The sequence below is a fragment of the Danio rerio genome, chromosome 24, assembly GCF_049306965.1.
Source record: "Danio rerio strain Tuebingen ecotype United States chromosome 24, GRCz12tu, whole genome shotgun sequence".
NCBI classification, from domain to species: domain Eukaryota; kingdom Metazoa; phylum Chordata; class Actinopteri; order Cypriniformes; family Danionidae; genus Danio; species Danio rerio.
The window spans coordinates 498,626-514,809 of NC_133199.1; the positions used below are offsets into that span (position 1 = coordinate 498,626).

The window sequence follows — 16,184 nt, forward strand, 5'->3', positions numbered from 1 at the left end:
GGACAGTATATGTTGTGTCTGATATACTCTATATATGAGATCTGTCTATAAAATATTTTTTATTACATGTAAGTCATTCTTTTGTATTGCTTAAGTTCGCTTAATTTATTGTAAAGGCTGTGGTGTTTCTGAAGCACGCTATAGTAAACTCCTTGAATTGATCTGTTGTGGTGATTCTACAGTTGCTATGGTAACACAACAACTATTGTAATTGATCTGTTTTGGTGATTCTACAGTTGCTATGGTAACACAACAACTATTGTAATTGATCTGTTTTGGTGATTCTACAGTTGCTATGGTAACACAACTATAGTAATTGGTCTGTTGTGGAGATTCTACAGTTGCTATGGTAACACAACAACTATTGTAATTGATCTGTTTTGGTGATTCTACAGTTGCTATGGTAACACAACAACTATTGTAATTGATCTGTTTTGGTGATTCTACAGTTGCTATGGTAACACAACTATAGTAATTGGTCTGTTGTGGAGATTCTACAGTTGCTATGGTAACACAACAACTATTGTAATTGATCTGTTGTGGTGATTCTACAGTTGCTATGGTAACACAACAACTATTGTAATTGATCTGTTTTGGTGATTCTACAGTTGCTATGGTAACACAACTATAGTAATTGGTCTGTTGTGGAGATTCTACAGTTGCTATGGTAACACAACTATAGTAATTGGTCTCTTGTGGTGATTCTACAGTTGCTATGGTAACACAACTATAGTAATTGATCTGTTGTGGTGATTCTAGAGTTGCTATGGTAACACAACTATAGTAATTGGTCTCTTGTGGTGATTCTACAGTTGCTATGGTAACACAACTATAGTAATTGGTCTGTTGTGGCGATTCTACAGTTGCTATGGTAACACAACTATAGTAATTGATCTGTTGTGGTGATTCTAGAGTTGCTATGGTGACATCAAGCAGTTAATCGAGTTGATGTGATATTGAGTTGAGTTGATTTTATGTTTGTATTACATTAATAGATGTGCTACAGCTGTCTTTAAATGAAAGAGACAAACCTCTTGCACATTACAGTTGGATTTGCAGTTTAGATTCACTATCACAGACAACGTGAGCCGTTTTTGTTCTATTCTGTTCTATTCTTTTCTGTTATGTTCTAATGTGTACATTCTGTTATATTCTGTCTTGTTCTAATCTATTCACTTTTTTTTCTTTCTGTTCTGATATTTTATTTTCTGTTCTGTTCTTGTATTCTATTCTATTCTATTTTATTATGTTCTATTCTGTTCTTCTATTTTTTTGTTCTCTTATATTCCATTTTATTCTATCCTATTCTTATCTATTCTGTTCTATTCTGTTTCCTTCTATTCTTTTCTTTTCTTTTATGTTTTCTCTACTGTTTTAATCTGTTCTGATCTGTTATTTTCTTTTTTGATCTGTTCTATTCTGTTTTACTCTCTTCTCTTGTCTTCTCTTCTCTTCTCTTCTCTTCTCTTCTCTTCTCTTGTCTTCTCTTGTCTTCTCTTCTCTTGTCTTCTCTTCTCTTCTCTTCTCTTCTCTTCTCTTGTCTTCTCTTCTCTTCTCTTCTCTTCTCTTCTCTCCTCTCCTCTTCTCTTCTCTTCTCTTCTCTTCTCTTCTCTTCTCTTCTCTTCTCTTCTCTTCTCTTCTCTTCTCTTCTCTCCTCTCCTCTCCTCTCCTCTTCTCTTCTCCATTACACAGCTCAGGCTCTACAGTGACGCTGCAGTTTATTTGACATAAAGTGTGTTCGAGCTGTAAACGAGCTCCGCTCATCAAACTCAAGGGCCTTTAAGATGAAAAGCGCAATGATATCTTGATGCCTGAATGATTTGCATATAAGCATTTCTATTATTATATTATCGGTGTGCCATTTCCAATCAAAGAAAAGAGGCTTCTCGCACAAAAGCATCATTTCAGGCCATGATTCCAGACCCTCCAGTCTGTAATTAAAAGATAAGCTATTTATGCAAATGTTTGTGGTTTATTCTGTCATTTGCAGAGAGCGGAGCTTATGTCTGCACTTTTGGGGAAGGTGATTTCAGGTGACTCCTCTTGTGGTTTTAGTTGTTTTATGTTAAAGGGAAAGTTTCAAAACTCCTGTGAATTATTCCGTTTTTATCTTAGATTTCTCCAGAAGAGTAAATATGATAGGGAATACTGTGAAAAATTCCTCACTCTGTCAAACATCATTAAGGAAATACAATAGAACATGTCAGCAGTGTATATATAAGTGTGGGTTTTCTGCTTTATTCTGCGGTCACTGATCATGCTGTCCACATTAATAATGCATGTCAGATTGATTACAGGACATCAGGACGTCTCTGGATGTGTTGAAACATTAATATTAGACGAGACCTTGAGCTTCTGCATTAGTTATATAAGAGCGTGCTGATGGAAACGCATGCATACGTGCCTCTGGAGACCAGCTTAAAAACTCATTCATTTCTTTACACTGACCAAATGCCTTTCTGATGCATTTCTAATCGAAATATTATTATATTATATTATATTATATTATATTATATTATATTATATTATATTATATTATATTATATTATAATTTCTTAAATCATAAGTTAAGTTTAACTGGGTTTACTTATATGTTATGTATTTATTTATATTCGTTTTATATTTTCATTTATTATTGTGTTAATTTTCCCAGTGATGGGTTGCGGCTGGAAGGGCATCCGCTGCGTAAAAACTTGCTGGATAAGTTGGCGATTCATTCCGCTGTGGCGACCCCGGATTAATAAAGGGACTAAGCCAACAAGAAAATGAATGAATAATGTGTTCATCTCTTAACTGCTGTATAAGTACTGTCAATACAACATAACTATCAGCAATACTATCAAAAATATATATAAAATACCTTACTGTAACATGCTGCTGGCTATATATTATGTTATTAATTATTATTATTCATATTATTATTATTTATTCATATTTATTAATATTTTTATTATTTATCTGATCTTATATCCTGCAAGTTTAGTTAATCTTTAACTAATAATAATAATAATAAAAATAATAATAATAATAATAATAATAATAATGATAATAATAATAACACGAGTATGGATATGAATAATAAAATGTATAGATTTATAGATATTAATATTAATATTAATTTTAATATGGATAATAATATACACATAATTTTTAATATTAGTCATATCATTCTGATTATACATATTATTATTATTATTCATATTTAGATTATTAATGTTGTTGTGGTTGTTATTATTATTATTATTAATACAATAATAATACTAATATTAATATTATTATTATTATTATTATTATTATTATTATTATGTTAACGTTTTTACAGAGTTTGTGGGATATAAGATAAGATGAATAATATAAATATGAATAAATAATAATAATAAGAGTATTATAAATGATAATAATAATAATATGAATATGGATATACATAAATAAATACACAAATAAATAACATTTTATTCTAATTCTAATATTAATACAAGAAATGCTCTTAGTACTAATATTTATAAAAATATTATACAAATATTTTAAGGTATTTTAAAGCACTCTTAAAGCTGAAACCTTATGGAAAAAGTATTGTTTGGCACTAAAAAGGGTTCTGTGATTGTTTCATGCTGAAGAGCATTAATTTGGTGCCGTTTAGAATAATCTTTCCTGAGAGTGTACTTGGCTAATTTAAAAACTCATTACTTTTCTTCTATAGCAGCTGTTTAGTTTGTAGACCAGAGCAACTCAACCCTCAATCTGTTGCTCATTTGTGCCGTGCTTTCTTAAATCCTCACGTTCCCCTTTCTGAGATGCAGGATTAGTTCATTTTATCGCTGATTCAGAAAAACAGGAGCTGTTGAGAAATGTCATCCTGAGCGCTCCAGTCTTTCATCGCTGCTGCAGATGACAAGCAGCTCTTTGTTTCTATAGAGACGTGTTTGATGGCAGTGTTTCGGCTGGATGTGCTGCTATTTCTAGAGCGATTCTGAGTTCAGACAGACTGAAGAAGCAGAGGAAAATCATCAGTTCATCTGCAGACATCCAGCATATGCAGCCATATAAGCTTTCACAGGCCGCGTAGAACAGTTAGAGCACCTAGCAATGCCTTAGCAACCACCTAGTACTACTTAGAATGCCCTAGCAGCCCCCTAGCAACTCCTTGTACCACTTGGAATGCCCTAACTGCCACTGAGTAACAGATTAGCAAGCACCTAGTAACACTTAGAATGCTTTAGCTCCTGCCTAGAAACGCCTTAGCAACCACCTAGTACCACTTACAATGCCCTTGCAATGCCTTAGCAACCACCTAGTACTAGTTAGAATGTCCTAGTTCCCACCTAAAAACACTTTAGCAAACACCTAGTACCACTTAGAATGCTCTAGCACCTGCCTAGCAACACCTTGGCACCCTCCTATTACCGCTTAGAATGCCCTAGCAATGCCTTAGCAACCACCTAGTACCACTTAGAATGCCCTAGCTCCCGCCTAGAAACATCTTAGCAACCACCTAGTACCTCTTAGTATCTCCTAACTCTGCCTAGAAAAACCTTAGCAACCATCTAGAACTACTTACTACTTAGAATGTCATAACAACGCCTTAGCAACCACCTAGTGCCACTTAGAATGCCCTAGTACCCACCGAGCAATACTTTAGTGACCACATAGTACTACTTACAATGCTCAAGCACCCACCTAACGCCTTAGCAACCACCTGGTATTACTCAGAATGCCCTTGCAACCCCATAGCAACCACCTAGTTCCTTTTATGAATGCCCAAGCATTCACCTACCAATGCCTTAGCAACCACCTGCTACCACTTAGAATTCCCTAGCAACACCTTAGCAACCTTAACCACCTAGTTCCACTTAGAATCCCCAAGCACCCAACTAGCAATGTCTTATCAACCACCTGGTACCACTTAGAATGCTCTAGCAGTGCCCTAGCAACCACCTAACACCTCTTGCAAAATGGAGATGCAGAATGTACCTGCACTTCTAGAATCCGGCTTATGATCTCGCGTATGAACTCCACTGTGTCAGATGTGATGTCAGTGGCTCTTCTGCAGCATGCTCAGTCCATAATTTCAGCATGATGAGTGAGCTCTGCTGTCACTGAGGTCAAGCACTCCTGATGTTTTCTGAGCAGCTGATTCATAAAACATGCTCCTCTAGAAGAAGTCTGAACATACATCCGTCCCTCGCCCCGCTGACAGCTTCAGCTTTCTCTGGTCCTGCGGGACAGCTTTTCTCCAGTCCTCCAGACGGATCTGCTCCTCTGGGAGAGTCTGTCAAATCCTGGATCTTCCTCACACACACGCTGAAAACTGGACGGGGTTTCTCCATAATGATGCATTCTGGCTCTTAAATGCTCTGGAAAACATGCAGGGTTCCACACAGCTCAGTCAGTTTGACAGCATACGTGTTGCAAATCCTCACACTGCAAACACATAAAAGTGAAACACACTGCATTCACTCACAATGCAAACATGCTGCATTTCTGAGATAGACGTTGCATATATCTATTTTATGCATGCACAATCTAAACATGAACTTATGTCATTTATGCAATTTGTATATATTGCCATATAATTATATATTTTATTTAGTTTTGTTCATGTTTTTGAAGGCTATTACTCGTTTTTCATGGGTTTATCTGCATATAGGTTCTTTATATTGATTGCTAATCCACAAGAGATGATGATTATTGTGTTAAACGTTTAGGAAATGACTCCATGTAAGGTAATAACTAGTGGTGTAATGGATCACAAATGCCATGGTTCAGATTAGAGGATGACATGGGAGTGGATTTTCACTCCTGTCCCCATCCCACTCCTGTTTAAAATGCCTCCCACTCCTGTACCGCTCCCGTATATGGCATCACTCAACATGAGGATATCTAGAGATTAAAGGGAAAGTTTGAAAAATCTAAATATTGTCATCATCTAGTCATTTTACGCATTGAGTTTCATACTCTGTTGAACACAAAAGAAGATATATTAGGAAAATGCTGAAAAACTGTAACCATTGACTTCCTTATTGTTTTCCTTCTATGGAAGTCATTGGTTACAAGTTTTCAGCATTCTTCAAAATATCTTCTTTTGTGTTCCTCAGAAGAAAGAAACACTAGAGGGTTTGAAATCACTTAAGGGTGAGTAAATAATGAGTACATTTTTATTTTTAATAATAATAATAATAATAATGAAAATAATGACTTAATACAATAATACTGACCTTAACGTTTATTTTAATTATTTTAAATTTTATTTAATTTTATTTTAATTCAGACTTATACATGATATATAGAAAAATACTGTGAAAATATCTTTAATCTGCTAAACAACCCTTAAATAATAATTAATATATTTTAATAAATATTTTACAAAAATAATTGCATTTTTCAGGAGACCGTATAATTGTGTCTGCAGCAGTATATGCAGTTTAATTTGCGATGGAGTGATAATTGATGAAATGAATCACGGATTATATTTGATGGCCAGTCTGAATGGAGCAGCTCACTGAAAGAGATTAGGATTCTCCACACTGTTTGACAAAATGTTATTAATACTATCTTAAAGGCTCTACACTGTATATATTAATTGCTTTTATAACTTATAACAAAACTTATAATACATTTTCTTGATTTGCTTAATCTGTGAAAGCCTGTGAATTAATTTTAATATAAAGAACTGAGGAAAATCCTGAGGATGTGAGGTATATTTTCACACATGAAACCGATGCGTATAGTGTTTATGATAATACACAGAGTCATTCTGTTCTGTAATGTCTAACCCAGGCTCATTATTAATATGTACCCCTTTATACATTTCTGGAGACAGTGAAATATGACTCAGGAGGTATATTTTTTTTGCAGTTTTGTTTTCGCGAATCCACCAGAGGGCGCTGTGCACGCTTTTGTTGGATCTCAAATTTCTCTCGCGAGTGCCAATAACGCCTACTGTTCTCACGTAAATCCACCAGAGGCTGCTGTTGACTGACTGACTGACCAACCAACCGATAACCCCACCCACCCCCTTCCCTAAACCCAACCGATAGTGTTTTCAAAAGCAGTCCAAAAACAGAAAAGCCTGAGTTTTACCATGTTTTCAGATCTTATCACATTCTTACTCTGTTATTTACTCATTTCATTTTTTTTCTTTAGTTTTACCTGCTTTCTGGAACCGCTCTTCGCCAGACCTGAACCCTACTGTCGACTCTGCTCTGCATCTAAAATCCTCTGCCGTACACAGCGAGCCACTGTGCAAACTGGTAACAGCGGAGAAGCTGTCCACACGGAGGTAAGCATGGCTTTAGGATGACCAGAAATACCTTTCTTTTAAAACTGTGTTTAATTTGAAATGTTGATTACACAGTAGTTTTATGTCATACTCTGTGCTTCACATTACACAGTAGTTTTATGTCATACTCTGTGCCTCTGTGTGAAGCACAGTGAGACATTAAACCTGCTTTAACTAGAGTGTTAATTATGATTTACATATCATGCATAAACAAACAATAAATCGTTCTCATGCATATCAGTAGTTGGCTAATTTAAAACGTAAAGCCATTGCATGATGCTTCTTTATCCTGACCCATAGGTTAGCATACTAAAGTCAATCCTGATAAAGGTTAATTGAGGGCACTGTGTGGGGTTTAAGACCCGTTCACACTAAGGACTATAATTATAATATTTAATACAACAACAACTATATTCGTATCCACACCAGCAAACGATAACAAGCTGTCTGTTTTTTTGTGCATTGACCCTGTGACCAGCAGGGCTGCTGCGTTTTTATTGCATCTGACCAGTGAATCCAGCTCGTGTAATCTACCTGATCAAACAGTGAATTGAGAGATTGCAGTCTGTGTTTTAAAAACAGCACAAACTATTTTCCCTAGCATTTTTAAAGGAGGATACAGAAACACACCACAACTATAGTGGTTACCAGGGTATTATCATTTATTAATGGCCATTTAAACGATAAAGAAAATAATAAAGGCATCATTCTGAAAGTAAAACATCATCAGAATTCGAACCACAGCTATAACCTTAAATATTTAGAGAAACCATATTGTTGGGATCACTGTCAGAATGTAATTTTCTCCAACTTACGAATGATAAAACACTGACAACCGGTCAGAATTCATTGAAATATAAAAGGTTTGTGCAATATAAAGACGCCTGACGCCATTGTGGAAAAGCGCACAGTTTGATGTTAAGTCATCTTTTTAATGATTATCTGAAGATAATGTCTATCTAGAAAACAAGGTAGGTTATATTGTGGGAGACAATGATAAAAATACACGCACGCCATGTAATCCAGGCTGGCAAGCTGAAATCTACAAATAAAAATACCTCACATGTCCAATGCTAGTTTTGCCGTCTTTGTGTTGCCTCCTTCGAAAATGCAGGACAATTTTTTTTTAGCATTTTATTATTATTTGTCACAACACTGCCTGTGGTCGCGGAGTTTATTTTATTAGATAATTAAATTTGATTAGATAGATTACACGAGCTGGATTCACTGCTTTAATCTGCTAGAAACACTGAGGACATCTGCTGGTTACAAGCAGGTAATGCAAAAAGAAAAGCATAAACTAAAAATAAACACATCGTTATTGTTTGCCAGTGTGTTTGCTCTCATATATTTACTCTTAAATTTATACTTAAAGTTATCATAACTGGTGTTATAGTTAAGTTAATGTTCTTAATGCTTTTTTTTGCAATACCCATTGTAACCAGCAGATGTCCTCATTATGCTGTGTTTCTTGTACATCTGACCAGTGAATCCAGCTTGTGTAATTTATCTAATCAAATAGTTTAGCAAACACCAAGACGCAGAAACTTTCTTTTGGTAGCCTGGCTTGCACCGCTTCCATGTAAACGTGTATATTTTTCACTTGTAACGTTATATAACCAATTGTTTTATAAGATGGCCATCATCTTCAAAGAATCTTTGAAGCAGTGAGCTTCTCCACAACAGCGTCTGTATTTTTAAAATGCACACATCCTTTATATTTCTATGAATTCTGACTGACTGTCAATGTTTTATTGTTTATTAGCTAGGAAAATTGATTCTAAAGTGATCACAGAGACATAACATCTCTACATGTTTATCATTAAAGCTGTGGTCTGATCTCTGCTGATGTTTCACACTCAGAATGATTTTTTAGATGATGTCTTTATGGTTATCCAGCTTGATGTTACAGGCATTTGTCACAATGGTTTCCTGTTAATAAGGAGTTAATCTGACTGAGTTGATTCTCGTGGAGGCTGGTGAATATTCAGTTGACTTTTGAGTCGCTGTAATTCCTGCAGTCTGTGTGGGTCTGTTGTATAAAACCTCTGTTAATCCCTGCGAGAGTCGAGGCAGCACGACGAGAGTCACCGATGTTGCTAATTACAACAGAAAAAGACTGGAGATTTGGTGCACGGCGACAAACTGCTTTGCAAAGCCCTGGATATTGTCTCGGGTGTCAGAGTGCATTTCATTTGCTTTAATAATCAGCCATGGAGTGCTCTGATTCTCCACAATACACTCGGTGTCCTGATTCATAAGAGCGTTGTGGCTCACAGTGGCTCAGTGGTTACCACTGTCGCCTCACAGCAAGAAGGTTGCAAGTTTGCATTTCATCTGGAATATTTGTCATTTCTATGTGAACTTTGCATTGTGTTGGCGTGGGTTTCCTCCGGGTGCTCCGGTTTCCCCCACAGTCCAAACACATGCGCTATAGGGGAACTGATCAACTATACTGGCCGTAGTGTATGAGTGTGAATAAGTGTGTATGGGTGTTTCCCAGTACTGAGTTGTGGCTAGAAGGCATCTGCAATGTGCTGGAATAGTTGGCGGTTCATTCCGCAGTGATTAATAAAGAGACTAAACTGAAGGAAAATGAATGAATGAATTTTCAAAGGGATTTTCACCTTTAACATGGGTCAGTTGATGATTTTATAGCTGCCCAAATTCAGAATGTCTGCATTTTCTCTCATGAAAATACCAATTGAATTATTTACAGTTTTTTTTTTTGTCAAACACTGATGTCACTTGTGGTATTTTAATTGCAGTCCAAAGTTTCTAATGGAGGTCAAATCGAAAATGTATTTTGTAAACTGCACTGAAATGCAATGTAGTTGCACCTCACTGCATATTGTTCATTCAAGAGTTGACACTTAGCTAATGATTGATCATAAAGCGTGTTTGTCATGCTGTTCCGGGAGAGAGCTCTGAGCTCAGAAGATCCTTGAGTCCATGGCTCCCTCCCATTTGCAGAGCGAGAGGGGAGTTTGAGCTCAGGTAGATCTGGAGAACTCCCCTGCTGCAGTCAATTAACATAAGCTGTATGTTTTTAGCTGGTGGGAGGAAACCAGGGAACCCGGGGAAATCAACATGAGCATGGGGAGAACGTGTAAACTTCGCATGGAAACATCGGCTGGCTTGGTAATGACTAGAACCAGTGACGTTCTTGCTGTGAGGCAACAGTGCTAACAACTGGGCCACCGTGCAACCCATCTAGGAAAGGAGGAGGAGTAGGGGTGGAAGGGGGGATTCTTCAAAGTAAAGATGGCTGTGATATGGAGCTTATGATGTTTATAGTGGCTTAGGAATCGTCTGATTGGTCAATAATAAATTGAGTAGTGGGGGCCGGCTGCAAGCAATCATAAGCACATGATCCTCTAGACTTCAGTTTATGAGCAAACTTCACTTTAAAAAGGATGCTGTGCTTAAACCCTTGGGTTTGTGTACATTTAGCAATCATAAGCTGTAAAGTTTCTTTTTTGTGTACAATATTGAAACACAGGCTTATTGGGAATATGTGCCCAGGGCTGCATCTTTTGGAAACTGCAAATATGTGCCCTGGTGGATGTCACTTTTTACCCAAGTTTGCTTGGTATGGCATCTTTTATGACATCCGACTTTTAAAAGATTAGCAAAACAAGAGCTTAACAAAACAAGACTTGGGATGAACATTAAATCTAAACACAAACATCACTATAACACAGCTGTAAGCTTGGCATGGCAAAGCAAAACAAACTCAAAAATCTGCTCTTGGCCTCGAGTGGATTCCGTGTTGGTTTAGTCCTGGGCTCCAATCAATCTGGGTTGCAATACTGGCTGTTCTCGTGTCAGTTCTGATGCTAACACCTTATGTGAGAATATTCAGTTGACTTTTGAGTCGCTGTAATTCCTGCAGTCTGTGTGGGTCTGTTGTATAAAACCTCTGTTAATCCCTGCGAGAGTCGAGGCAGCACGACGAGAGTCACCGATGTTGCTAATTACAACAGAAAAAGACTGGAGATTTGGTGCACGGCGACAAACTGCGTTGCAAAGCCCTGGATATTGTCTCGGGTGTCAGAGTGCATTTCATTTGCTTTAATAATCAGCCATGGAGTGCTGTGGGGATCCTGGCACGTCCAAACACAGAGCTTGAGTTCCCCGCACATGCTCACTGCTGGTGTTCTGCGGTTGTCACAGGTTCAGATGTAGTGCAGTGGGGCTTCAAAAGCAGAGAGATCCACGCCAGCGCTTCATTTCGCAAAAAAAACAAAACAAAACTCTCCTCTTGACAGTTGCAGCGCTCGTGCCAGCCCTCTCTAATCTCTATTCATAGCTGGAATCATACACTACAACAGAAGCTGTGCGAGCCATTACCAGGCCATCAGAGAGACGCAGAGTCTGTTATTTACGCAGACAGGAGAATACACAAGAGGACCGATCTGTAGCATGCACAAGAGGATATGCGTCAAACTCAGACTCACAAAAACGCCCCCGTTTAAACTCGATGACTGTCATTGGGCGACAACAACAGGACACAATGACATGGTGATACTGCGGCGTTTATTTTAAACTTACTCAAAACTCGGCTTACTCAGATGTGTTTTTAAAGGGATAGTTCACCCTAAAATAAACATCTGTCAACGCTTCATCAGCCTTGACTAGTTCCAAACCTTTATTTTATACTGTTGAGCACAAAATTGATATAGATTTTGACTATCAAGACTATATATATTTACTTATTTACTTAGTCATTCATTCATTCATTTGTTCCTTCCTTCCTTCCTTCCTTCCTTCCTTCCTTCCTTCCTTCATTCATTTATTCATTCATTTGTTCCTTCATTCATTCATTCATTCATTCATTCATTCATTCATTCATGTGTTCTTTCCTTTATTCATTCATTCATTCATTCATTTGTTCTTTCCTTCCTTCCTTCCTTCATTCATGCATTCATTCGTTCATTCATTCATTCATTCATTTTTTATTTCCTTCATTCATTCATGCATTCATTTATTTCCTTCCTTCATTCATTCATTCATTCATTTGTTCTTTCCTTTATTCATTCATTCATTTCCTTCATTCATTCATTTATTCATTAATTTGTTCTTTCTTTCCTTCCTTCCTTCCTTCATTCATTTATTCATTCATTTGTTTTTTCCTTCCTTCCTTCCTTCCTTCCTTCCTTCATTTATTCATTAATTTGTTCTTTCCTTTATTCATTCATTAATTTATGTATCTGTTCATCTGTATATTCATTCATTCATGTATTTATTTATTTATATAAGTAATATATATTCATTTATTTATTTATTCATTTATTTGTTCATTTTTTCATTCATTCATTCAATATTCAGTCATGCATTTATAATCCTTAATTTATGTATGTAATAATTTATTAATTAGTTCAATTATACATACATTTATTAATTCACTAATTTATTTATGTATTTATATCCTCATTCATTTATATTTATTCATGTATATTCATTAATTCATTTATATTCATTCATGTATTCCTTCATTTATATATTCATTCATTTATATTTGATTGTTCATTTGTTCATTTGCTTGTTCGCTCGCTTGCTCATTCATTCATTCATTCATTCATTCATTCATTCGTTCGTTCACTTATTCATTCATTCATTCATTTATTCATTCATTCGTTCGTTTACTTATTCATTCATTCATTCATTCATTCATTCATTTATTCACTCATTAATTAATTAATTAATTAATTCATTCATTCATTCATTCATTTATTCATTCGTGTATCAGTCATCAAGACGTCCTCAGCTCAGTACTGTAAGTGCTGTGTTTGGCTCTGTTCTGATGAATGATCCCTGAATTGAGCATCCGTGTGGTTGTAATGGTCCAGAGAGCTGGTTAGCTGATCTGCTGTGATGCTGAGCTTTGACTTTTTCCTGCAAGTACACAATATCGCTCAATCAGCTGGGAAATAGATGTAAGCTCTGCTGACAACAGAATTACAAGAGTTGTGCTTAAACCCAGAGCCACATTACCCACAGTTACATCACCATCATCTCCATTCATTCTCAACAGCACTGCTGAACAGAGGATCTGATTTACTCACTCATGGGGAAAACCAGTGTACACAATGGGAAAATACTGTTCAATATGAATAATCTTGTTACATTTACACTAAACCTCACTGCTAAAAGGTCGCTGGTTTGAGTCCTGGCTGGGTCAGTTGGTGTTTTTGTGTGGAGTTTGCATGTTCTCCCCGTGTTGGCATGGGTTTCCTTCGGGTGCTCCGGTTTCCCCCACAGTCCAAACACATGCGCTATAGGGGAACTGATCAACTAAACTGACCATAATGTATGAGTGTGTGTGTGTGTGTGTGTGTGTGTGTGTGTGTGTGTGTGTGTGTGTGTGTGTGTGTGTGTGTGTGTGTGTGTGTGAATGAGTGTGTATGTGTGTTTCCATGTACTGGGTTGCAGCTGGAAGGGCTGTGTTAAACATGCTGGAATAGTTGGCAGTTCATTTCACTTTGGCGACCTCTGAAATAGAAACTAAGCTGAAGGATAATGAATGAATGAATGAATGTGCAGTGGTCTGACTCTGTGTGTTTTCTCGGACAGCAGATGAGTGTGTGTGTTTCTTCAGTGTGAATGTGTTGTGTTGTAAACAGATTGACGTGCTGTAAACACAGGCTGTTAAATCAGCTCTGCAGGACTCCTCGCTCAAGTTTTCAGCTCTTCAATCTGACTTCAGTGTTAGGATGCACTGCAAAACATGCTTTATTACGTAGTGTCTAGTCCACAAATCTTACATCAAGAAGCACTTTATTGAAAAGAATTATATATATAAATACATAGATATATTATCTTTCTCAATAAGAAATAACTGCCTGTGTATGAATTAACTCATTAATCATCATTAATGCAAACACATCATGTAGTGAGAACAGTGTTTTCTTCCACAACACACTACAGTAACCTTCTGTTCAGTCAGTTCACTCCATGCATTTCTGTTTAAACTGTCTGTCTTCATTATTTCCTTTTCTTCCTTCCGTCCTACCTACCATCCTTCCTTCATTTCTGTCCTTCCGTCCCTCCTTTCTTCTTACCTTCTTTCCTTCGCTTCCTTCCTTCTTCACTTCCTTCCTTTCTTCCTTCTTTCCTTCTTTCCTTCCTTCATTCCTTCCTTCATTAATTTGCTTCCCTTCCTTCTATCCTTCCTTTCTTTCTTCCTTACTTTCTTTTATTCCCTTCCTTCCTTTCCTCCTTCCCTTCCTTCCTTCCTTCCTTCCTTCCTTCCTTCCTTTCTTTCCTTCCCTTTCTTCCTTCCTTCTCTTCATTACCTTACTTCCTTCCTTTCCTTCCTTTCTTCCTTCCTTCCCTTCCTTCCTTCTTTCCTTTCTTCCCTTCCTTCCCTTTCTTCCTTCCTTCCTTTCTTCCCTTCCTTACCTTCCTTCCTTCCTTTCCTTCCTTTCTTCCTTCCTTCCTTCTCTTCATTACCTTACTTCCTTCCTTTCCTTCCTTTCTTCCCTTCCTTACCTTCCTTTCCTTCCTTTCTTCCTTCCTTCCTTCTCTTCATTACCTTACTTCCTTCCTTTCCTTCCTTTCTTCCTTTCTTCCTTCCTTCCTTACTTCCTTCATTCCTTCCTCCCTTTATTCCTTTCTTCCTTTCCTTCCTTTCTTCCCTCCCTTACCTTCTTTCCTTCCTTCCTTTCTTCCTTCCTTCTCTTCATTACCTTCCTTCCTTTCCTTCCTTTCTTCCTTCCTTCCCTTCCTTCCTTCCTTCTTTCCTTCCTTCCTTTCTTCCTTCATTCCTTCCTTTCATTCTTCATTTCCTTTCTTTATTTCCATCCTTCTGTTCTTCCTTCCTTCTTTCCTTCCTCCCTCCCCCTCCATTTCCTTCCTTCATTCTTTAAATCTTTTTTCCTTCCTTCCTTCCCCCCTCCATTTCCTTCCTTCCTTCCCTTCATTCTTTCCTTTGCTTCTTTGCTTTTCTTTCCTTTTTCATAAAATATTTTGGACATTTTTTCTTTGTTCTTTTTTTTTTCAAATAAACATATCAGCTTATTTTGCACCACATTTACTGTATTATACAAAATAGCGCTGGTCAAAGATTAATTGCATCCTAAATAAACATGATATGAACATTGACATGATATATATGTGTGTGTGAATGTGTTGAGTATATTTATTATGTATATACAAATACACACATGCATGCATATTGCAAAAAAAAAATTATATATATATATATGTGTGTGTGTGTGTGTGTGTGTGTGTGTGTGTGTGTGTCAAACTTATTTTGGATGTGATTAGTCTTTGGCCAATGTTAATTGTAAATGACACTGTATAATGCATGAAAATCCTGAAAAAGCAGAGATTAATCTTCAGCTATGTGGTTTCTTTCTCTCAATCTCTCCTTGTGAAAGTAAAGGTAAGAGTAAAATCAGAATGAAGAGAGCTGGTCATGCGGGATGAAGCCAGAAATGGCCTGTGAAGGAGCTGCAAATCTTCCTCAAGGACGTCACTTTAGTCCTTCACATTTTTAAAGAGCAAATGATTAATTTTGGTGGCAATTCATTTTCATTTTGTAGCAAAGCATTAAAAGGCAGACAGACAAATGCAGAGTGAATCGAACATTTATGTGGAATGTTAAGTGATTTGATCAAGGCCGTCATCAACACAGTCTCACTCTTTCTGTCCTCTGTGCATCCTCAAGGACACACCATTTCCACACAGACTCTCTTTACAAGCGTCTAAATGTGAGTTTATTCTGAATACTAGTCTTCTGACTCTGGAGCACATCATAGTGTGGGTGAACATAGGTATTGAACACGTCACCGTTTTTCTCTGAAAACATATTTCTAAAGGTGCTGTTGACTTAAAATGTCCACCGGATGTTGATAGCGACCAAAGAAATCCACATATGCAAAGAAATACACATTTACAA

General features: G+C 36.9%; 1 protein-coding gene across 1 annotated transcript in view; it reads left to right on the forward strand.

Moving 5' to 3' along the window:
* The window catches only part of vstm2a (V-set and transmembrane domain containing 2A), a 222,427-nt gene that overhangs the window by 141,144 nt on the left and 65,099 nt on the right, over nucleotides 1-16,184 (forward strand). Inside the window, exon 5 of the mRNA XM_073940338.1 lies at nucleotides 7,144-7,279. The gene's annotated coding sequence lies outside the window, so the exon portion shown is untranslated. The remainder of the gene's footprint in view (nucleotides 1-7,143; nucleotides 7,280-16,184) is intronic.